This window comes from Amblyraja radiata, chromosome 5 (assembly GCF_010909765.2).
Source record: "Amblyraja radiata isolate CabotCenter1 chromosome 5, sAmbRad1.1.pri, whole genome shotgun sequence".
Classification (NCBI taxonomy): Eukaryota; Metazoa; Chordata; class Chondrichthyes; order Rajiformes; family Rajidae; genus Amblyraja; species Amblyraja radiata.
Genome location: NC_045960.1, coordinates 113,260,315 through 113,285,568, shown reverse-complemented (window position 1 = coordinate 113,285,568; position 25,254 = coordinate 113,260,315). Strand labels below are relative to the sequence as shown.

General features: G+C 48.2%; 1 long non-coding RNA gene across 1 annotated transcript; it reads left to right on the top strand.

The window, feature by feature from the left end:
- Positions 1-4,193: 4,193 nt before the first annotated feature.
- LOC116972875 lies at positions 4,194-21,414 on the top strand. Its single transcript, XR_004411942.1, has 3 exons — positions 4,194-4,350; positions 7,522-7,529; positions 21,405-21,414. It is a non-coding gene; the product is annotated as an uncharacterized LOC116972875 (long non-coding RNA).
- Positions 21,415-25,254: the final 3,840 nt, after the last annotated feature.

Sequence of the window (25,254 nt, the reverse complement as noted above, 5' to 3'; positions counted from 1 at the left end):
AACATCTCCGAGCTGCTGCTGCTACTGACTAGCAGTGGCAAGCTCTTGATAAAGTCACTACTAACATGCACTATAATTGGCTAGTATGAAATAACCAATCTACATCTTTCCTTGTAGAAACAAAAGAAGCATTGGTGGCTGAGCAATAGAGGTGGAATGTTAATAGCACATTTGCAGAATTACACAAAATCGCCATATCTAACAGGTGGCCTGCAAACCTTTCCAGCCCGTGTGCGGTACGAGTCCGCCTCGCCTCCTTTCATTGGAGAGGCGGCAGTGGAGACGCGGGCCCGACTGTGGAAGGGTAAACGAAACGTTAGACATCAGGGAAGCGGTTCCTGCACCGGAAGGATATGTTGACGGTTGAGTCTGTAGATGACTTGGTCCACTTCGACCAGATAAGAGCGCGGCTCTTTGGCATGGCCGTGGATGTGTCCCAGACTTGAACAGCCCTTGTTTGTCTGGAGACGGACCACTTGTCCACGTGCGAGAGGGCTTGCTGGCCTTGATGAAGAAGCGTTGCTGCGTGTCACGTTTGAATTGTAGTTGCTTCCGAACTGCAGGCGGGGAACGAACTTGTGGCTGCAAAAGCTGCTGGGACACAGGCAGAGGAGCACGAGTTTGTGGAGACATCAGTCGTTGGGCTGGAGTGCAATAGTCAAAATTGCAACTATTTCCATGCTACGGGTCGTCAATTCTGTGCTGCCTATGGGAAAGCCTGTAATTTCTGCAAGAAATTAAACCACTTTGCCCGGTGCTGCCGTTCCCGTGCGACTCCTGTAGCTTCAAGGCCGAGACTGAAACTGCTTCAACATGAGCTTACTGATAATGACTTCCAAGAGCCTGACTTGCCATCCCCCCGCTCCGCTCTCAGAGAGTACAGATACCAGTTCTGCCATCCACTCGCTCCTCCCTTCATCTAACGAGCAACAACCCTGAGGTAACCATGTTTGTGAATAACGGGTCCTTGATCGCTAAGGTTGATACTGGCGCCAAATGCAACATCATCTCATTAAGAGAGTTTTTAAAAATCCATAATGCTGAACTTATTGATAAGGCCTCCGCAACGCTTTGGGCTTATGGGGGAGACGTTCTACACCCACTTGGACAAGCTGATTTAAAGTGCACCATAGACGAACAGACCCCTACCTTACAGTTTTATATTGTTAAGGGAGATTCAGAGACTTTGCTCAGTATCAATTCATGTCACGATCTAGGCCTGGTTTACTTTGGCCGCGCGGTCCACAAACTCTGTCTCACTGATGGGCCCACTCAATAGCTACTCTCTCAATACAAAGAAATGTTTAACGATGGCCTTGGCAAGTTGCCTATCAAATACCACATACTGTTGATCCCATTTCTGACACCATGTAATGAGTGACACGAACACACATCAAGATACACACATGTTTATTAAATCTACTTACATCAAGGATCTGCAGACATTACATCTCAGAGCTGCTGCTCATACTGACTAGCGTAGGCATGCTCTTGATAATATAAAGCTCATAATAGGCAGAGTCACTACTAACAAACACTATAATTGGCTAGTGTGAAATAACCAATCTACACACACACACTAACCAGCTACACCTCACGCTGTCTCGGCAAGGCCAGCAGCATCATCAAGGACCAGTCACACCCTGGTCACTCCCTCTTCTCCCCTCTCCCATCGGGCAAGAGGTACAGAAGTGTGAAAACGAACACCTCCAGATTCAGGGACAGTTTCTTCCCAGGTACACATAAAAGCTGGAGAAACTCAGCGGGTGCAGCAGCATCTAGGAAATAGGCAACGTTTCGGGCCGAAACCCTTCTTATTTTCCAGCATCTGCAGTTCCTTCTTAAACAGTTTCTTCCCAGCTGTTATCAGGCAACTGAACCATTCTATCAACTAGAGAGCAGTCATGGCATCCCATCTACCTCACTGGAGACACTTGGACTATCTTTACTCAGACTTTAATGGACTATATCTTGCACTAAATGTCATTCCCTTTATCCTGTATCTGTACACTGTGGGCAGTTCGATTGGAATCATTAATTGTCTTTCCGCTGACTGGTTAGCACGCAACAGAAGTTATTCACTGTACCTCGGCACATGTGACATTAAACTAAACTCAACTAAAACTTTGCACAATCATCTGCTAATCAAAACCTATCCATGTTCTCCACAGATGCTGCCTGACCCGCTGAGTTACTCCAGCACTCTGTGAAACGTCACCTATCCATGTTCTCCACAGATGCTGCCTGACCCGCTGAGTTACTCCAGCACTCTGTGAAACGTCACCTATCCATGTTCTCCACAGATGCTGCCTGACCCGCTGAGTTACTCCAGCACTCTGTGAAACGTCACCTATCCATGTTCTCCACAGATGCTGCCTGACCCGCTGAGTTACTCCAGCACTCTGTGAAACGTCACCTATCCATGTTCTCCACAGATGCTGCCTGACCCGCTGAGTTACTCCAGCACTCTGTGTGTTCTATTGTTGATCAACATCTACAATTATTACTAATATTGGAAAAGAAGTTCGACACAAAGTGCTGGAGTAACTCAGCGGGACAGGCAGCATCTATGGAGAGAAGGAATGAGTGACGTTTTGGGCCGAGACCCTTCTTCGGTTTAAACCAGCATCTGCAGTTCCTTGTTATATTACTATTATTGGGCTGTTAATGTCAGAGAGACATCTGTCCCATCACAGAGGGGTATTTACCATTGTGTTTTCACTGACATGGAGATGTGCACATCACTGTCATTGAAGTCCTTACTGCCAGGGTGATGTATACATATCTATGTCACTACTGTCATGAAGACATACACATCACAGTCAGTCAACACCTCTGAGGAGTTGAGTATAGGAGCAAAGAGGACCTTCTGCAGATGTACAGGGCCCAAGTGAGACCACACCTGAAGTATTGTGTGCAGTTTTGGTCCCCTAATTTGAGGAAGGACATTCTTGCTATTGAGGGAGTGCAGCGTAGGTTTACAAGGTTAATTCCCGGGATGGCGGGACTGTCATATGCTGAGAGAATGGAGCAGCTGGGCTTGTACACTCTGGAGTTTAGAAGGATGAGAGGGTATCTCATTGAAACATATAAGATTGTTAAGGGTTTGGACACGCTAGAGGCAGGAAACATGTTCCCGATGTTGGGGGAGTCCAGAACCAGGGGCCACACAGTTTAAGAATATGAGGGAAGCCATTTAGAACGGAGACGAGGAAATACTTTTTCTCACAGAGAGTTGTGAGTCTGTGGAATTCTCTGCCTCAGAGGGCGGTGGAGTCCAGTTCTCTGGATATTTTCAAGAGAGAGCTAGATAGGGCTCTTAAAGATAAATTAGGGGGTTTGGGGAGAAGGCAGGAATGGGGTACTGATTGGGGATGATCAGCCATGATCACATTTATAGGCGGTGCTGGCTTGAAAGGCCGAATGGCCTACTCGTCCTGCACCTATTGTCTATGATGTCTATTGACTATTGACCAGAACTACACACAGTGCTCCACAGTGCCCCCCCCCCCCCCCCCCCCCCCCCCACCCCCCCGTCCACCTGACTCACCACTGGAAAGAAAATAGTGTCTCAGTGATAGAGGACAAAAAATGCTGGAGAAACACAACGGGTGAGGCAGCATCTATGGAGAGAAGGAATAGGCGTCGTTTCGGGTCGAGACCCTTCTTCAGACTGATGGGTCAGTGCCTCAGTGACTGATGTTTCCTTTGCATCAAACCATAGCTTGCGTATAACTAGGATTTGTCTAAATTTCCATGGAGTTTTGCTGCTTTATAGAACTCTGGTTACGATACGATAGAGGGAAATCTATCTGCCAACAGTCATAAAAACACAAAATACATAAAACTTGACATTAAAGTGACGAGTGGGAAGGTTTGGGGGATATGTGGGGGACACATTGGGAAGGGGGGGTGGAGGGGGGAGAGATGGAGGGGAGTCAGTCTCAGTCTACCCCACGACAGAAGGGGGGAGGAGTTGTACACTTTGATAGCCACAGGGAAGAAGGATCTCCTGTGGTGTTCTGTGCTGCATCTTGGTGGGACCAGTCTGTTGCTGAAGGTGCTCCTCAGGTTGACCAGTGTGTCACGGAGGGGGTGTGAGCTGTATTGTCCAGGATGCTCTGCAGTTTGAGGAACGGACATCCTCCCCTCCAAGACCAACCTCCCGTGAATCCAACTCCAACCCCGCCCCCAGGACGTAGCCAGCCTTCCTGATAAGTTTGTTGATGCTGTTGACGACCGCAGCCTTCGCCCGGCTGCCCCGACACACGGCAGCGAACAAGATGGCACTGGCTACCACCGAATGGTAGAACATCTGCAGCATCTCACTGCAGATGTTGAAGGTGGGGAGTGGGGTGTGTGTGGGACTGGGCTACATCTACAATGGTGGGGAGTGTGGTGTGTGTGGGACTGGGCTACATCTACAATGGTGGGGAGTGCGGTGTGTGTGGGACTGGGCTACATCTACAATGGTGGGGAGTGTGGTGTGTGTGGGACTGGGCTACATCTACAATGGTGGGGAGTGTGGTGTGTGTGGGACTGGGCTACATCTACAATGGTGGGGAGTGTGGTGTGTGTGGGACTGGGCTACATCTACAATGGTGGGGAGTGTGGTGTGTGTGGGACTGGGCTACATCTACAATGGTGGGGAGTGTGGTGTGTGTGGGACTGGGCTACATCTACAATGGTGGGGAGTGTGGTGTGTGTGGGACTGGGCTACATCTACAATGGTGGGGAGTGTGGTGTGTGTGGGACTGGGCTACATCTACAATGGTGGGGAGTGTGGTGTGTGTGGGACTGGGCTACATCTACAATGGTGGGGAGTGTGGTGTGTGTGGGACTGGGCTACATCTACAATGGTGGGGAGTGTGGTCTGTGTGATGGACTGGGCTACATCTACAATGGTGGGGAGTGTGGTGTGTGTGTGTTGGAGATGGAGTCTATGGTGCGTGTGGGATTGCGTGGAAGATACTGTGTTATTTTCTACACTCTGCATGAAGAAGGCAATGGCGGAGTTGCTTTGACTTACTACTCCCAGCTCTAGAGTGGAGCTGCCTGACGTTGCTACTTCACAATCCCTGCAGGCTTCTCTTGACATTGAGAAGCGAGGAGCTGGATTCTCTCTTGAGCCTGTCCTGTGCTCACTGACAGCGGGAGGTTAGTACGCCAGATCTGTCATCCACTCTGGCCAAGTCGGGACTCTCACTCGGAAGGAATGAGCCACTCATCCCCCTTGGCGACTCTCGATGCTTTGGCAGGAGGAGAAGATACCTCCGCTGCTAAAGAGATCACAATTTGAGGATTAAATGGTTTCCTTCACATACCTACGTTAGTCGGCACTTCCTGGCCTTGATTGCCAAAGCAAACCTCCAGCACTTGCAGCTTCAATATTTACAGGGATTACAAGCAGAAAATAACCTTTAATAAGTCTCATAAAGGCTCCAGGAGAAATTTTTGGAGTCAGACAATTGGAAAATATGGGAGCGTGAGTCAAAGAGAGGTGTGGTTTTAGGATTCATTTGCAAAGAGAGCAATCATCGTCCATGGGGACATAAGTAACTGCAGGTGCTGGAATCCTGAGCAAAAGACAAAGTGCTGGAGGAACTGAACATCTGTGGAGGAAATGGACAGACGACGGTACAGGTCTGGACCTGACATTCAGAATTAATGTCCGACACTGATTTACGAGGATGTTGCCAGGACTAGAGGGTGTGAGCTATAGACAATAGACAATAGACAATAGACATAGAAACATAGAAAATAGGTGCAGGAGTAGGCCATTCGGCCCTTCGAGCCTGCACCGCCATTCAATATGATCATGGCTGATCATCCAACTCAGTATCCTGTAGCTGCCTTCTCTCCATACCCTCTGATCCCTTTAGCCACAAGGGCCACATCTAACTCCCTCTTAAATATACAGGGTTTACAGGGTTTCCTTTATTGTCATTCAGACCGAAGTCTGAACGAAATTTCGTGCCTGCAGTCATACATACATACAATACAATAAAAAAACAACAATAAACACATATTAACATCCACCACAGTGAGTCCACATAGCACCTTCTCACTGTGATGGAGGCAAAAGTCTTAGGGCTGCAGTCTCTCCCCTCCTCTTCTCTCTCTGCGCTGAGGCGATACCCCACCGGGCGATGTAGCAAACAGTCCGGCGGCTCAAACACCGCGGCCCCGGGGTGGTCGAAGCTGCCGTCCACCAGTCCTGCTGACACAGCCGCTGGCCCGCGGCCGAACCCCGGACTCAGGTCACCGCCGCCAGAACGCCATCCCAGCCACCGGAGCACCGTTCCAACCCCGAGCCGGATCGCCCTCACGTGAGTGCCGTTACCGTCTCAGCCTCGCGCCAGGCCGCCCCGACATGGGCGCCGCTCCTCCCTCGGGCTGGGCCGGGCAGCCCCGACATGGGCGCCGCTCCTCCCTCGGGCCGGGCAGCCCCGACATGGGCGCCGCTCCTCCCTCGGGCTGGGAACGCCGTATCTCCCCGAGCTCGGCCACTCCGACGGGAGCACCGTTCCTTCCTCGTGCTGGCCGCCCTCACGGGATCGTCACAGCCCCTCACGGAAGCCGTCCTCACGAGAGCGAGCCCAGGGTGAGTCCTGGCGGGCTCTGCCTCCTGAGCCTCGAGGTCGCCAGCTCCGCCATTAGGCCTCAGCGCAGACGGAGGCAGAGAAGGGGAATACGACAAAAAAGTCGCATTCCCCCGCAGGGAGAGACAGCAAGCCCCGTTTCAACCCCCCCCCCCCCCCCCCCCCCCAAACACAAACTAAAAAAACAAAAACTGGACTAGCCAAAACGAAATAAACAACACAAAAAAAGCAAAAACAAACGGACTGCAGGTGAGCCGCTGCTGCCAGGGCAGCGCCGCCACTTCCGGCATATAGCCAATGAACTGGCCTCAACTACCTTCTGTGGCAGAGAATTCCAGAGATTCACCACTCTCTGTGTAAAAAATGATTTTCTCATCTCGGTCCTAAAAGATTTCCCTCTTATCCTTAAACTGTGACCCCTTGTCCTGGACTTCCCCAACATCGGGAATAATCTTCCTGCATCTAGCCTGTCCAACCCCTTAAGAATTTTGTAAGTGCACAATACACAATAGACAACAGACAATAGGTGCAGGAGTAGGCCATTCGGCCCTTCGAGCCAGCACCACCATTCAATGGCTGATCATCCCCAATCAGTACCCCGTTCCTGCCTTCTCCCCATATCCCCTGACTCCACTATCTTTAAGAGCCCTATCTAGCTCTCTCTTGAAAGTATCCAGAGAACCGGCCTCCACCGCCCTCCTGGATACGTTCAAGAGAAAGCTTCAAGATCAAGATCAGCAAGCAGCGATACACTTAAAAAGAACACACAATACACAATAAGATTTAACACAAACATCCACCACAGAATTCTTGACTGTGGTGGAAGGCAACAAAGTTCAGTCAGTCCTCCTCCATTGTTCACCCGTGGTCGGGGTCATGAATCCTCCGTAGTCGCCGCTACAGACGGCCCGATGTACAGGCCCTCTCGTCGGGATGATCAAACCTCCAACCTTGGGACGGGTGAACACACTCCGCGGCTTGGAGGTCCCGAATCGGCACTTTCCAACCGGAGACGGCGGCTTCAGGATGTTATCGGCCGCAGGCCGGCGGTCGGAGCTCTTCTCCAGCGATCCCCGACGAGGGATCCCAGACTCCGGATGGTAAGTCCACCCCACGCTCATGGCTAGAAGCTGCCTGACCCGCTGAGTTACTCCAGCACTCTATGAAACGTCACCTATCCATGTTCTCCACAGATGCTGCCTGACCCGCTGAGTTACTCCAGCACTCTGTGAAACGTCACCTATCCATCTTCTCCACAGATGCTGCCTGACCCGCTGAGTTACTCCAGCACTCTGTGAAACGTCACCTATCCATGTTCTCCACAGATGCTGCCTGACCCGCTGAGTTATGGTGCAGCAGCATCTGTGGAGCTAAGGAAATAGGCAACGTTTCGGGTCGAAACCCTTCTGGAAATAGGCAACGTTTCGGGCTGAAACCCGGAAGGGTTTCGGCCCGAAACGTTGCCTATTTCCTTAGCTCCATAGATGCTGCTGCACCCACTGAGTTACTCCAGCACTCTGTGAAACATCACCTATCCATGTTCTCCACAGATGCTGCCTGACCCGCTGAGTTACTCCAGCACTCTGTGAAACGTCACCTATCCATGATATAGATCACTCTGAGTTTCAGCTGACAAACGCCCCTAATGTGGTAACATCTCAAAATAAAACAATGTATATGCAGGGCAGCAATCAGTGCTGCCTTCCCAAGCAAGGCTGCAAGGCATTTTCTTTAGTCGGAAGGTATCGCAGAGAATATGTTTCTTTTCCCCTCTCAAACAAAATTTTCTCAAGGACTTTGTTAAAGCTGACACCTAGTTGCTGCCAAGAAATTAATAAGGAGGCTTATGAAACATCAGAATGTGTCAAATTTGTTGATGTACTGACGAATCTGTCTCCACTACTGTGCCTCTCTGTACGGCTCTGCCTGTGAGCTCCGTAACTTAGCAACACATAGACATGTCTCCCTTGCCTACGGGAGGGGAGATCAAACCGACTTTCTCCAAAGATAGACACAGAGTGCTGGAGTAACTCAGCGGGTCAGGCAGCATCTGTGGAGAACATGGATAGGTGACGTTTCACACAGTGCTGGAGTAACTCAGCGGGTCAGGCAGCATCTGTGGAGAACATGGATAGGTGACGTTTCACACAGTGCTGGAGTAGCTCAGCGGGTCAGGCAGCATCTATGGAGCTAAGGAAATAGGCAACGTTTCGGGCCGAAACCCTTCCGGGTTTCGGCCCGAAACGTTGCCTATTTCCAGAAGGGTTTCGGCCCGAAACGTTGCCTATTTCCTTAGCTCCACAGATGCTGCTGCAACATAACTCAGCGGGTCAGGCAGCATCTGTGGAGAACATGGATAGGTGACGTTTCACAGAGTGCTGGAGTAACTCAGCGGGTCAGGCAGCATCTGTGGAGAACATGGATAGGTGACGTTTCACAGAATGCTGGAGTAACTCAGTTATACCCGATCAATTCCTCTCATCATTTTGTACACCACTATAAGATCATCCCAGTCATCCTCCTGCGCTCCAAGGAATAGAGACCCAGGCTGCCCCAACCTCACCCTGTAGCTCAGGCTCTCGAGTCCTGGCAACATGCCCGTTCCTCTGGCTGGGTGTGTACAGGGTTGCACGCTGCTGGATCTTCGGCTGAGAATGCCGCCGGTCTCTACGGCAAGCTTGCTATTGGCACTGAAAGGGCTGGTGTTGCTGGGAGTGAGGGAGGGAGGTTGTCTGGGGATACAGAGGAGCAGAGATTAACTGGAGATCTGTGTAGAGCAACAGCAGATGGATTTCCACACGGCCAAGTGTGAGGTCATGCACTGTGGGACGTCCACCGCTGGCAGGATAGAGGCAGTGAGTACAGTCATAGTTACACAGTGTGGAAACAGGCCCTTCGGCCCAACACGTCCATGCCGGCCAACATGACCCTTTTCTTGGAATAAAGGGAAGGTCATTTAAGACTGAGGTGAGAAAAAAACCTTTTACACCCAGAGAGTTGTGAATTTATGGAATTCCCTGCCACAGCGGGCAGTGGAGGCCAAGTCACTGGATGGATTTAAGAGAGAGTTAGATAGGGCTCTAGGGGCTGGTGGAGTCAAGGGATATGGGGAGAAGGCAGGCACGGGTTATTGATAGGGGACGATCAGCCATGATCACAATGAATGGCGGTGCTGGCTCGAAGGGCCGAATGGCCTCCTCCTGCACCTATTTTCTATGTTTCTATGTTTCTATGACCCATTCCAGATAGGCCCATTTGCTGCATTTGGCCCATATCCCTCTGAAACCTCCTGATCCATGTACCTGTCCAAATGACCTGCATGCTGTTATAGTCCCCAGCCTCAACTACCTCCTCTGGCAGCTCGTTCCATACACCCACCCACTGTGTGGAAAAAGTTGCCCATTGGGTCTCTATTAATTCTCACTTTTCTAACTTTAAACCTGTGTCCTCCGACAATAGACAATTGACAACTCTGTCTGCCTCTTCTTCAGTCCTGAAGCCATTCGGCCCTTCGATGGGGGGGGGGGGGGGGGGGGGGGGGAGGGGGTGGTGAGGGGGGTGTGAGCTACAGGGAGAGGTTGAGTAGGCTGGGACTCTATTCCTTGGAGCGCAGGAGGATGAGGGGTGATCTTATAGAGGTGTATAAATCATGATGGGAATAGATTCGGTGAATCCACAGTCGTGCAGTTTTGGTCCCCTCATTTGAAACCTAGAAACATAGAAAATAGGTGCAGGGGTAGGCCATTCGTCCCCTCATTCACGTCTTTGGAGTGTGGGAGGAAACTGAAGATCTCGGAGCAAACCCACACAGGTCACGGGGAGAACGTGCAAACTCTGTACGGACAGCACCCGTAGTCGGGATCGAACCCGGGTCTCTGGCGCTGCATTCACTGTAAGGCAGCAACTCTACCGCGGCACCACCGTGTGTCCCCTCATCCTTCTAAACTTCAGTGGGTACAGGCCCAGTGCCATCATGAGTATAGAAGCTGGGATGTAATGTTAAAATTGTACAAGGGCAATTGTGAGGCCAATTCTGGAGTATGGGGTACAATTTTGGTCGCCTAATTATAGGAAGGATGTCAACAAAATAGAGAGAGTACAGAGGAGATTTACTAGAATGTTGCCTGGGTTTCAGCAACTGAGTTACAGAGAAAGGTTGAACAAGTTAGGGCTTTATTCTTTGGAGCGCAGAAGGTTAAGGGGGGACTTGATAGAGGTCTTTAAAATGATGAGAGGGATAGACAGAGTTGACGTGGATAAGCTTTTCACACTGATAGTAGGGAAGTTTCAAACAAGGGGACATGACTTGAGAATTAAGGGACAGAAGTTTAGGGGTAACATGAGGGGGAACTTCTTTACTCAGAGAGTGGTGGCTGTGTGGAATGAGCTTCCAGTGAAGGTGGTGGAGGCAGGTTAGTTTTTATCATTTAAAAATAAATTGGATAGTTATATGGACGGGAAAGGAATGGAGGGTTATGGTCTGAGCGCAGGTATATGGGACTAGGGGAGAATACGTGTTCGGCACGGACTAGAAGGGCCGAGATGGCCTGTTTCCGTGCTGTAATTGTTATATGGTTATATGGTTAAACGCTCATCATATGTTCACCCACTCATTCCTGGGATCAAACTTCTAAACCTCTTCTGGACACTGGATCTTCAGCTGCAGTCTATTGCTGCACAAGTCAATCATGGACTTTAGGTGAAAGGGGAGAGATCTCTCTCTCTCCCTTGGTTTCTTTATCCCAATGTTCCAAAAAGGTTTCTTTACATTGTTTGATAATTTGGTTCACTCTAACTGGTGATTGGGGGTCAGTATTGATCTGAGGCTGGTCAGGGTTTAACTAGATAGGGTTTAACTGAATAGGGGTAGTTAGTCTCAGTACCAGCTGACACAGGGAACTCTTTTCTGGGCTCCCCTCTTGTGTTTGAAGGGCTTTAAACTGGAGGGTATCTGGGGGGCTAGATTGAAGGTGATTCCAAAAATGTAGTGCTCTTTCCTGGATATTTATTATCAGTGGGTATCTCTCTCTTTCTCTCTCTCTTTCTCTCTCTCTCTCTCCCTCTCCCTCTCTGTCATCATTCAGATTGGACAAAAATAATCTTCCAAAGCAGTTACCATGATATTGTTCATTTTTTGATCTTCAAAACAATAAATAGCTTTCGATTTTTCTTGAAGAATTCTGATGAAATCTGGCAAAAATATTGTCTAACTGGGGAGTAATTTGGGGAGGAGCTGGGATGATCACATTGAATGGCGGTGCTGGCTTGAAGGGCCGAATGGCCTACTCCTGCACCTATTGTCTATTGTCTATTGTCTAAACCAGCATGTGCTGTTCCTTCCTGCAGATTTAATCAGCTCCACTGCGAAAACCCCAGATGGTGTGCAGAAGGACCTCGTTGCTCCTAGACTCAACTCCTCTTGTTATGAGGGCCAACATGCCTTCATTACTGCCTGCTGTACCTGCATGCTGGGTTTGTATCTGCATATTGACTGGATCTGTCAATTTGAGGGCTGCCACCACCAGGTCCAGGTCAGTGAAGGAGACCTCCTCACAGAGGCCGATCAGTTTCAGTTTCATCATTACATTTTCTGGTGAAAAGTCAAACCACTTATCAATGTATGTAATGACAGAGTCATCGACCTTCACAAAGTCCTGTTGCTGCTTGGACCTTTGTGCTGGCACTTGTTTGTCCATCAGCTGCTTGGTATAGGAGTTGAGTATAGGAGCAAAGAGGTCCTTCTGCAGTTGTACGGGATCCTTGTGAGACCACACCTGGAGTATTGTGTGCAGTTTTGGTCCCCTAATTTGGGGAAGGACATTCTTGCTATTGAGGGAGTGCAGCGTAGATTTACAAGGTTAATTCCCGGGATGGCGGGACTGTCATATGCTGAGAGAATGGAGTGGCTGGGCTTGGACACTCTGGAGTTTAGAAGGATAAGAGGGGATCTCATTGAAACATATAAGATTATTAAGGGTTTGGACACGCTAGAGGCAGGAAACATGTTCCCGATGTTGGGGGAGTCCAGAACCAGGGGCCACACAGTTTAAGAATAAGGAGTAAGCCATTTAGAACGGAGACGAGGAAACACGTTTTCACACAGACAGTTGTGAGTCTGTGGAATTCTCTGCCTCAGAGGGCGGTGGAGGCCGGTTCTCTGGATGCTTTCAAGAGAGAGTTAGATAGGGCTCTTAAAAATAGCAGAGACAGGGGATATGGGGAGAAGGCAGGAACATAGAAACATAGAAACATAGAAAAAAGGTGCAGGAGTAGGCCATTCGGCCCTTCGAGCCTGCACCGCAATTCAATATGACCATGGCTGATCATCCAACTCAGTATCCTGTACCTGCTTTCTCTCCATACCCCCTGATCCCTTTAGCCACAAGGGCCACATCTAACTCCCTCTTAAATATAGCCAATGAACTGGCCTCAACTACCTTCTGTGGCAGAGAATTCCAGAGATTCACCACTCTCTGTGTGAAAAAATGTTTTTCTCATCTCGGTCCTAAAAGATTTCCCCTTATCCTTAAACTGTGACCCCTTGTTCTGGACTTCCCCAACATCGGGAACAATCTTCCTGCATCTAGCCTGTCCAACCCCTTAAGAATTTTGTAAGTTTCTATAAGATCCCCCCTCAATCTTCTAAATTCTAGCGAGTACAAGCCGAGTCTATCCAGTCTTTCTTCATATGAAAGTCCTGACATCCCAGGAATCAGTCTGGTGAACCTTCTCTGTACTCCCTCTATGGCAAGAATGTCTTTCCTCAGATTAGGATACCAAAACTGTACGCAATACTCCAGGTGTGGTCTCACCAAGACCCTGTACAACTGCAGTAGAACCTCCCTGCTCCTATACTCAAATCCTTTTGCTATGAATGCTAACATACCATTCGCTTTCTTCACTGCCTGCTGCACCTGCATGCCTACTTTCAATGACTGGTGTACCATGACACCCAGGTCTCGTTGCATCTCCCCTTTTCCTAATCGGCCACCATTCAGATAATAATCTACTTTCCTGTTTTTGCCACCAAAGTGGATAACCTCACATTTATCCACATTATACTGCATCTGCCATGCATTTGCCCTACTCACCCGGGGTACTGATTGGGGATGATCAGCCATGATCACATTGAATGGCGGTGCTGGCTCGAAGGGCCGAATGGCCTACTCCTGCACCTTTTGTCTATTGCCTATTTACTGGTGAGAAATCAAACCACTTGTCAATGTATGTAATGACAGAGTCATCGACCTTCACAAAGTCCTGTTGCTGCTTAGACCTTTGTGCTGGCACTTGTTTTTCCATCAGCTGCTTGGTCTGGTATCTAAAGAAGCTGTCCTATTCCCGCTGAAGCATCATCCATTTGTACATTCGGACTTCCCCGTAAACGTACGTGACGCAGAGCTTTGTCTCCTTCAGCTTTTATTACAAGTTGGTCAAAATCGAAAAAACAAATACTTAAATTTTGGTAACAGACAACAGTCCCTACAGTGAAGATGTGGATCACAAACATGTCCGAGACACTACATTTGGAAAACATTAGGCTTGTCTTGGCCGAAAAAACCAGATTTTTCACGACATGGACACCCTTCACCGAATTCTTACAAGAATAGTATGGCGTAACACAAATCTAAATTTAAATCCGATCCTGGGCGGGGGTGAGGGGGGGGGGGTGGTGGGGGTGGGGGTGGTGGGGGTGGTGGGGGTGGGGGTGGTGGGGGTGGGCGGGGGGGTGGGGGGTGGGGTGGGCGGGGGGGGGGGGGGGTGGGGGCGGATCGAGGGGCAGGTATCTCCACTTTACTTTTTTCTTTTTTTTCTTTTATCTCTACTTTCTTTTCGGCCACACTACTTTGGTAGTCTAGGGGTCTTTTCTTTGTACTTTTTCGATCTATCCAAATCTGAGGAAGGACATTCTTGCCATAGAGGGAGTGCAGAGAAGGTTCACCAGACTGATTCCTGGGATGTCAGGACTTTCATATGAAGAAAGACTGCACTTTATCAGTTTATTTATTCATGTGTGTATATATTTATATTATGGTATATGGACACACTGATCTGTTTTGTAGTAAATGCCTAGTATGTTCTGTGTGCTGAAGCAAAGCAAGAATTTCATTGTCCTATCAGTGACACATGACAATAAACTCACTTGAACTTGAACTTGAACTTGAATAGACTCGGCTTGTACTCACTAGAATTTAGGAGATTGAGGGGGGATCTTATAGAAATTTACAAAATGGACAGGCTAGATGCAGGAAGATTGTTCCTGATGTTGGGGAAGTCCAGGACAAAGGGTCACAGTTTAAGGATAAAGGGGAAATCCTTTAGAATAGAAGAATGCTATTTATTGTCATTCAAACCTAGGTTTGAACAAAATATCATTTCTACAGTTTTTTACATTACAAAAACATTTTTCACACAGAGAGTGGTGAATCTGGAATTCTCTGCCATAGAAGGTAGTTGAGGCCAGTTCATTGGTTATATTTAAGAGGGAGTTAGATGTGGCCCTTGTGGCTAAAGGGGTCAGGGGATATGGAGAGAAGGCAGGTACGGGATACTGAGTTGGATGATCAGCCATGATCATATTGAATGGGCCGAATGGCCTACTCCTGCACCTATTTTCTATGTTTCTATCTTTTCACTTCTCACTTTCTCCCTCTCTTGTTCTCTCTTACTTCTTTTCTTTCATTTTCAGGTTATAAGGTTAAAAATGAAGCTGTACAATAATTGTATAATTTTAGATGCCGAATGTTTCATCTTTGTACAATTGCCTCTAATAAAAATAATTAAATAAAACAAAACACACCTCATGTTGTGTAAAAAGCACAGAAGAATTTCAGTAGCTCCAGTTTTTCCTTTGTCCTCAAAAATTCTCCTCTTCAGTGCCACAGGCCAGGTCTCAGGGGACCTGGAGTATGACGTCAGAGCTGGCCAGCTTTGGAGGAGACGGTCGACACCTGGATGAAGAGAGAGACGTCGTGTGCAAACATGACGCAGAATTTCACGCCACTCAACGGCAACAAATGAACGCAGTTCCTCTCTTCGGGAAGCAGACATTGAGAAGTGGCTGTAGACCTTGTCTCAATATCCACTGACATTTATGAGCTATGAGAGCTGGGTGATTATTTTTCAGAATGCGGTTGTTGGCACTGCTCATTAACTGGTAAACGGAGTGGTGTTTTCCAAAGTTGACATTGGCATTATCTGCTGCATGGGCTGTGACGTGTCTAAGATCCAGTTCATACTTGTCCACACAGCTCATCAGAGCTTAATGTAAGCCATTTGCAGTTTCAACATCACGAGGAAACACTTTTTCTCACAGAGTTGTGAGTCTGTGGAATTCTCTGCCTCAGAGGGCGGTGGAGGCCGGTTCTCTGGATGCTTTCAAGAGAGCTAGATAGGGCCCTTAAAAATAGCGGAGTCAGGGGATATGGGGAGAAGGCAGGAATGGGGTACTGATTGGAGATGATCAGCCATGATCACATTGAATGGAGGTGCTGGCTTGAAGGGCCGAATGGCCTACTCCTGCACCTATTGTAAAGAGAGAGAGAGAGAGCAGTGGATACAGAAGAGGTGAGCTTCAGGACTGAAGAAGAGGCAGACGTACAGCAACATTTTGCAGGGAGATAAGAGAACTGTGTTGGCCTTTCCATGGGAGGAAGTGACGAGGGAGGGACTTGTGAGCAATCTTGCAGGAGGTGTGATGGACATCGAACGGCAACAGATCTGATGAGCCGGTCGATAAAACCTCAGAGTTGCTGCTACCTGCTGTGACAATGCATCTTGTGTTCACTCCAGCAGGGGCTGGCTGGCACGGGCACTAGTATCCAGCGTAAGTTCACAAGGTTTATACAAAGAATAGACAATTCCCGAGATGGCGGCACTGACGTATGATGATAGAATGTGTCGACTGGGCTTGTATTCGCTGGAATTTAGAAGGATGCGAGGGGATCTTATAGAAACATGTAAAATTCCTAAAGGATTGGACTGGCTAGATGCAAGAAAAATGTTCCTGATGTTGGGGGAGTCCAGAACCAGGGGTCACACAGTCTAAAAATAAGGGGTTGGCCATTTAGAACTGAGTTGAGGAAAAACTTTTTCACACAGAGTTGTGAATCTGGAATTCTCTGCCACAGAAGGCGGTGGAGGCCAATTCACTGGATGTTTTCACGAGAGAGTTAGATTTAGCTCTTAGGCCAAACGGAATCAAGGGATATGGGGGAAAGAGCAGGAACGGGGTACTGTTTGGGGATGATCAGCCATGATCACATTGAATGGCGGTGCTGGCTCGAAGGGCCGAATGGCCTACTCCCGCACCTATTGTCTATGTTTCTATGTTTCTAAGGGTCACTTTCCATGCTATGCCTCTAAGATACGAGTATCACAGGTAAGGCCAACATTCATTATGCAACACTAATGGTGTTTGAGGGGGCAGCTGGTTGAGCCACTGCCTCACAGCGCCAGAGACCCCGGTTCGATCCTGACCTCGGGTGCTATGGGGAAAGTTCAGATTCCATCCTGACAGCTGGTCAGACACTGAAATATATTTGGGATGAAAGCTAGGTTCAGTAATGTTGGCCACATGACCACAGGATTGTCTGAAACGTGCACTTGGTTTATTAATATCCGTCAAGAAAAGAAACCTGCCATTTTTAACTTTAACAAAAACTTTAAGAAATATTCGGCCTTACAGCGCCAGATAATAGACAATAGGTGCAGGAGTAGGCCATTCGGCCCTTCGAGCCAGCACCGCCATTCATTGTGATCATGACTGATCATCCACAATCAGTACCCCGTTCCTGCCTTCTCCCCATATCCCCTGGCTTCGCTATCTTTAAGAGCCCTATCTAGCTCTCTCTTGAAAGCATCCAGAGAACCTGCCTCCACCGCCCTCTGAGGCAGAGAATTCCAGACGCACATCTCTCTGCCTGAAAAGGTGTTCCCTCGTCTCTGTTCTAAATGGCTTACTCCTTATTCTTAAACTGTGTGGCCCCTGGTTCTGGACTCCCCCAACATCGGGAACATGTTTCCTGCCTCTAGTGTGTCCAAACCCTTAATAATCTTATATGTTTCAATAAGATACCCTCTCATCCTTCCAAACTCCAGAGTGTACAAGCCCAGCCGCTCCATTCTCTCAGCATATGACAGTCCCGCCATCCCGGGAATTAACCTGGTGAACTTCTAAATGTTCGGTACGTTTCAATGGTGAATTTAAGTAGGCAACATGCCTAGCATGGACATTGTGGGCCGAAGGGCCTGCTCACCGCGGTGCTGCACAGTTTTACATTCCACTTTGATATTAGTAATTCATTCTGTCTCAGTTCCAAAATTAAACTGGTTATCTCCTCACAAAATCGTTCAAAAAATCTGTCGTGATTGCACTTTGTGAGTCTGTCCTGAAGGCTCACTCTGCCAGTTTGATTACAGTGTTGAGGTTCATTTTAACAAGCCCCGTTATTTTGTGATTCATCCTCTGTCCCTCAGTGTAGCTGCGGTAGTTTGTCGCACTCAGTAGCCGCTTCACAGTGTGTTATCTCCACCCTCTCTGCAACATACGTTGTGAGGGGCGATATCAAATGCTGTAACACTCTATCCTGCTCGCTGGTATTCTCATCGTTGCACCTCCTGCTGTACTTGAGTTGGATATGAATTGCTTTGAATGGATAGTGCACAAATAAAGCTTTTCGCTGTGTCTCGGAACATACTGTATAACAATAATAATCTAGCCGCAAAAACCAACGCTCGAAGCATGCATGTGTAGGAAAGAACTGCAGATCGAAGGTAGACGCAAGATTCTGGAGTAACTCAGCGGGTCAGGCAGCATCTGTGGAGAACATGGATAGGTGACGTTTCACAGAGCGCTGGAGTAACTCAGCGGGTCAGGCAGCATCTGTGGAGAACATGGATATGTGACGTTTCGGGTTGGGACCCTTCTTCAGACATCCCAAAGACGTTCGGATTTGATGATCATTGACCTCACTATACAGTAGATTGCCCCTGAGATGCTGCTTGACCTGTTGAGTTACTCCAGCACTTTGTGTCTTTTTTAATATTAAACCAGCGTGTGCAGTTCCTTGTTATCTAATCCAACTTTATTTTCTCCAATAATGTCATAATTCCTCCCGGATTCCCTCACTCTCTACGAACGAAGGGCCTTTTACAGATGGACAATTATCCTACAAACCCTCACGTTTGTGGTATGTGGGAAGTCTCCGGAGCACCCGGGGGAAACCCACGCGGTCACAGGGAGAACATGCAAACTCCACGTAGACAGCAACCCATGGCGGGATCAAACCCGCATCTCTAGCCGAGTTTATCCACATCTATGTGGATAAATGTGAGGTTATCCACTTTGGTAGCAAAAACAGGAAGGCAGATTATTATCTAAATGGTGTCAAGTTGGGAAAAGGGGAAGTACAACGGGATCTGGGGGTCCTTGTACATCAGTCTATGAAAGTAAACATGCAGGTACAGCAGGCAGTGAAGAAAGCGAATGGCATGTTGGCCTCTATAACAAGAGGAATCGAATATAGGAGCAAAGAGGTCCTTTTGCAGTTGTACAGAGCCCTAGTGAGACCACACCTGGAGTATTGTGTGCAGTTTTGGTCCCCTAATTTGAGGAAGGACATTCATGCTATTGAGGGAGTGCAGCGTAGGTTTACAAGGTTAATTCCCGGGATGGCGGGACTGTCACATGCTGAGAGAATGGAGCAGCTGGGCTTGTACACTCTGGAGCTTAGAAGGATGAGAGGATATGTTATTGAAACATATAAGATTGTTAAAGACTTGGACACGCTAGAGGCAGGAAACATGTTCCCGATGTTGGGGGAGTCCATAACCAGGGGCCACAGTTTAAGAATAAGGGGTAAGCCATTTAGAACGGAAATGAGGAGAGTTGTGAGTCTGTGGAATTCTCTGCCTCAGAGGGCAGTGGAGGCCGGTTCTCTGGATGCTTTCAAGAGAGATCTAGATAGGGCTCTTAAAGATAGCGGAGTCAGGGGATATGGGGGGAAGGCAGGAACGGGGTACTGATTGGGGATGATCAGCCATGATCACATTGAATGGCGGTGCTGGCTCGAAGGGCCGAATGGCCTACTCCTGCACCTATTGTCTATTGTAAGATATAGACGGTGATAATAGACAATAGACAATAGGTACAGTAGGAGGCCATTCGGCCCTTCGAGGCAGCATCGCCATTCAATGTGATCATGGCTGATCATCCCCAATCTGTAGTGAGATATCGAACAAATGAATGAAAGATATGCAAAAAAGTAAGGATGCTAAAGCCACTGTTGGCTGTGGGCTTGATGAGAACAAGGCACAGACCCTGCTTTATGATGTACATTGTAATTTTTAAGCTCTCTTTCAAGAGCCACTCTTTTTTAAACTGTTCCTGGAAAGAATGTGAATTTCTCCCATATAATTGCTCTTGCTGGATTGTGAAACATCGGCCGATAAATCATTTCAATCAGTTCCCAGCAAAACAAAAATCTTCCAGGATGACATCAGTTACCCAGTTACTTCCTGTGGGGTTTGGCCTAGCTTTCTATATATACTTTGCATTCTTTTCTCCGAGACTTCCCTGCATGAAGCATTAAAGCTCCTGCAAAGATCGTTGACCTGAATGAACCAGGAAACCGACTTGTAGCAAATAAATAAAGATAGCAAATTCATCCAGAGGTTCAAACTGAGCTCAGCGATAAGTGATAGGTGCAGAATTAGGCCATTCAGCCCATCGAGTCTACGCCGTCACCCAATCATGGCTGATCTGTCTCTCCTTCCTAACCCCATTCTCCTGCCTTCTCCCCATAACCCCTGACACCCGTACTACTCACGAATCTATCTATCTCTGCCTTAAAAATATCCACTGACTTGGCCTCCACAGCCGTCTGTGGCAATGAGCCAGGGGCAAGTGGAGTCAAGGGATATGGGGAGAAGGCAGGCACGGGTTATTGATAGGGGACGATCAGCCATGATCACAATGAATGGCGGTGCTGGCTCGAAGGGCCGAATGGCCTCCTCTTGCACCTCTTTTCTATGTTTCTATGTTTCTATGAATTCAACAGATTCACCACCCTCTGACTAAAGAAATTCCCCCTCATCTCCTTCCTCAAAGTACGTTATTTTATTCTGAGGCTGTGCCCTCTGGTCCTAGGCTCTCCCACCAGTGGAAACATCCTCTCCACATCCACTCTATCCAGGCCTTTCACTATTCGAGCTGCCAAGGTCATCTCCTATATATTGGTGAGGCCAAGCGCAGACTGGGCGATCGTTTCGCTGAATATCATCGCTCATACCTACTTGATCTCCCGGTTGCCAAACACTTTAACTCCCCTTCCCATTCCCACACTCACCTTTCTGTCCTGGGCCTCCTCCACTGTCAGAGTGAGGCCCAGCGCAAATTGGAGGAGCAGCACCTCATATTTTGCTATGGCAGCTCACACCCCAGCGGTGTGAACATTGACTTCTCTCAGTTCAAGTAACCCTTGCATCCCCCTCTCTGTCCCTTCCTGCCCTAGTCATCCTGCTAGTTTTACTGTTCATCTCCCCTCGTTATCACCCCCTCCACAGCCAACAATGGAGCATTGTGGGCTCCACCTTTCCTTACCCATCGGTGCCGGCTCTGATTTGTTCTGTATCTTCGCATGAATGGATGAATGAATGAATGAATGAATGAATACTTCATCGTCACATCTCAAGTCAAGTCAAGTCACTTTTATTTCTATAGCACATTTAAAAACCTACTCTCGTTGGCCAAAGTGCTTTACATTGGTGGAGGTACTAACGTTATACAACATTGGTTCATAGATTAAGTACATACATAAATACATACATATAGCCCTCCCTCAGAGGACGTCAAGAAAGGCTTGAGAGTAAAGATGAGTTTTAAGTCTCGACTTAAAGGAGTCGATGGAGGGGGCAGTTCTGATGGGAAGAGGGATGCTGTTCCACAGTCTAGGAGCTGCAACCGCAAAGGCACGGTCGATCGCCCCTGAGCTTATGCCTAGACCGCGGGATGTTCAGTAACCCCAAGTCGGCCGATCTGAGGGACCTGGAGGTGGTGTGGTGGGTAAGCAGACTTTTGATGTAGGTGGGGGCAAGCCCGTTAAGGGCTTTGTAAACATAAAGAAGGATCTTGAAATGTATTCGGAACCGCACAGGGAGCCAGTGGAGAGAGGCCAGGATCGGGGTGATGTGGTCCATTTATCGGGTGCCCGTCAGGAGTCTCGCTGCGGCGTTTTGGACCAGTTGCAGGTGGGACAGGGAAGATTGGCTGATGCCAGTGTAGAGGGAGTTGCAGTAATCGAGGCGGGAGGAGATAAATGTGTGGATGATCTTTTCGAGGTCATCAAACTGGAGGAATTGTTTTATTTTAGCTATCGTCCGAAGCTGGAAGAAGCTGGCTTTTACCACGGCATTGACTTGTTTGTCAAATTTCAATGCTGTCAAATATCACGCCAAGGTTTTTGACGTGAAGTTTGAGTAATGGCAAGTCACAGTGAATCTCTTTGCTTGCAGACACAAGGTATGCAAATAGTCACTACATAAAGGGCACTTATAAAGTCACAAAGTACCCCCGCGTCAGGTCCTCCTTTGTTCTATGCCACTTCCACCTCACTCACGGGGGAACCCCTGCGCCGGGCCGCCATTGCACTTCCGCCGGCAGCGGCGTCCTCACCTCCACGTGTCCGTCGATCGGCAGCCACGCCGACCACTCCACTATCATTGCCGGTTCCTCACCGAATGCCTCCGTGGCGCCGATACACGCTGGCCCCAGCCGCGGGCCCCGTCGACACAGGTTCCATTGGCCATAGTCTCCGACCCGCCAGTCTCCGGCCTCGGCTACTCCGCGGGCTCACCCTCGGCCCTGGGCTCCGGGGACCGTCAGCCGCAGGGTTTCCACTCGCCAGAGCTCCGCTTGTATCGCCAGTCTCCCTCTCCCCCCGACTCTCAGACTGAAGAAGGGTCTCGACCTGAAACATCACCTAGAGATGCTGCCTGTCCCGCTGAGTTACTCCAGCATTTTGTGTCTATCTTTGGTGTAAACCAGCATCTGCAGTTCCTTCCTAAACAAGATCAACGGGATTCAATATTTTCTTCCCATGCAATATTTTGAGGATAGTGTTATAGTTACAGAGATGTAGAGCATAGAAACAGGACCTTCGGCCCACCTTGTCCATGCTGACCATGTTGGCATTCTGGGCTAGTCCAACTCGCCTGTATTTTACCCATAACCTTCTCAGTGAAGAAAGCGAATGGCATGTTGGCCTTCATAACAAGAGGACTAAAGTATAGGAGCAAAGAGGTCCTTCTGCAGTTGTACAGGGCCCTAGTGAGACCACACCTGGAGTATTGTGTGCAGTTTTGGTCTCCAAATTTGAGGAAAGACATTCTTCCTATTGAGGGAGTCTAGCGTAGGTTTACAAGGTTAATTCCCGGGATGGCGGGACTGTCATATGCTGAGAGAATGGAGCGGCTGGGCTTGTATTCTCTGGAATTTAGAAGGATGAGAGGGCATCCTATTAATACCTATAAGTTATTAAGGGTTTGGACACGCTAGAGGCAGGAAACATGTTCCCGATGTTGGGGGAGTCCAGAATCAGGGTCCATAGTTTAAGAATAAGAGGTAAGCCATTTAGAACGGAGACGAGGAGACACTTTTCCACACAGAGTTGTCTTCTTCTTCTTGCGTATGGCGTGCACAGCCTAAAGTTGGAGGCCAACTTGTTCTATTTGATCTTATTTGATTGTGCACGCCGTGTTGATTGCATTCATCGAAACAGGGCGGACCACGTGAAGGTTGCAATCTCCCACCCCAGAGAGTGGTGAGTCTGTGGAATTCTCTGCCTCAGAGGGCAGTGGAGGCCGGTTCTCTAGATACTTTCAAGAGAGAGCTAGATAGGGCTCTTAAAGATAGTGGAGTCAGGGGATACGGGGAGAAGGCAGGAACGGGGTACTGATTGGGGATGATCAGCCATGATCACATTGAATGGCGGTGCTGGCTCGAAGGGCCGAATGGCCCTATTGTCTATTGTCATATTGTTAGTGTACAAGACAAACAATCATGGACCCAGCATCGACCCCTGCAGTACTCCACTGGTCACAGGCCTCCAATCTGAAAGTACAGCTTAGGCCAAAGTACAGGTAGACAAAAATGCTGGAGAAACTCAGCGGGTGAGGCAGCATCTATGGAGCGAAGGAATAGATGACCCTATTCTTCAGACTAATGTGGGGGTGGGCGGGAAGAAGAAAGGAAGAGGCGGAGACAGTGGGCTGTGGGAGAGCTGGGAAGGGGAGGGGAAGGAGGGAGAAAGCAGGGACTACCTGAAATTGGAGAAGTCAATGTTCATACCGCTGGGGTGTAAACTGCCCAAGTGAAATATGAGGTGCTGCTCCTCCAATTTGCGGTGGGCCTCACTCTGGCCATGGAGGAGGCCCAGGACAGAAAGGTTGGATTGGGAATGGGAGGGGGAAAATCATGACTGATCTATCTTTCCCTCTCCTGCCTTCTTCCCTCTATCTTCTGATATATTTATCCGTATGTTATTGTGTTTATGGGTCTGTTAATTTGCAGCAAGCAGGAATTGCATTGTTCCGTTGCCGTAAGATCTTATTATTTTTTTTTTTTTTTTCTTTTAAATTAGAATCAATTGTACAAGGATAAGACGATCGGCATAACAATAATACAATTATTGTACAGCTTCATTTTTAACCTTATAGCCTAAATCAAAAAAAAAAAAAAAAAAATAAAAAAAAAAGAAAAACAAAGAAAGAAGAATGAAAAGAATGAAGAAAAAATAAATAAAATACAAAAGAACAGGAAAGGAGACAGACCCCAAAGCTACCAATGCAGTGCAGAAGGGACGAAAGGAAATAAGAAAAGTAAAGATGGAGATATACCTCCCCCTCCCCCTTGACTCATTTAAATTTGTGTTTCACCATTCTGTTATTGCAGAAATTCAGTAAAAGGTAACCATGTCTTGAGAAATTGATCTGATTTTTCCACCTAATGTTTTCCAAATGTAGTGTCTCGGATATATCTGTAATCCACATCTTCACTGTGGGGACTGTTGTCTGCTTCCAAAATTTGAGTATTAATTTTTTTGCCGTTATTTGGCCACAATTCAGGAAATGTCTTTGAAATGTTGTTAGCTTAGAGCAGGCCTCTGACATACCCAATGTGATCAGTTTTATATCTGGTTGCCGGAAGATCTTTATATGAACTTAACCAGCCAACTTTGGTACTTCGTCGTTACTGCAATTACCTGACTAAAATCTCCGTGAACATTTCCAATAGTCCTCAGCATTTTGAGGGGAGTCGGATTGTGATCACCAGCTCCCTCGAGTGATGAAGTGCTTTTTGGTTTTGTTCTAGCCAAGCTCCGTCTGACACGAGGTGAGTTATTCCTCTTCATTCCAGCGTCTCCAATCAGCTGAAATGACTTCCATCGACTCCATACAATCCTTCAATCAACTTGATAAACCTCCGTGACACCATCCCTTCAATCATCCCCCCCTCGGGGAAAGGCTGCCTTCAGCACAAAACTCTGATGGAATTTTAACAGACTCGCTGATCTCTGAACAAAGCTGACCACACGGGAACAGCTCATGGGTCTTGTGTGCGACTCGAAAGGACTAAGTGGCACTTGCTGTTCTG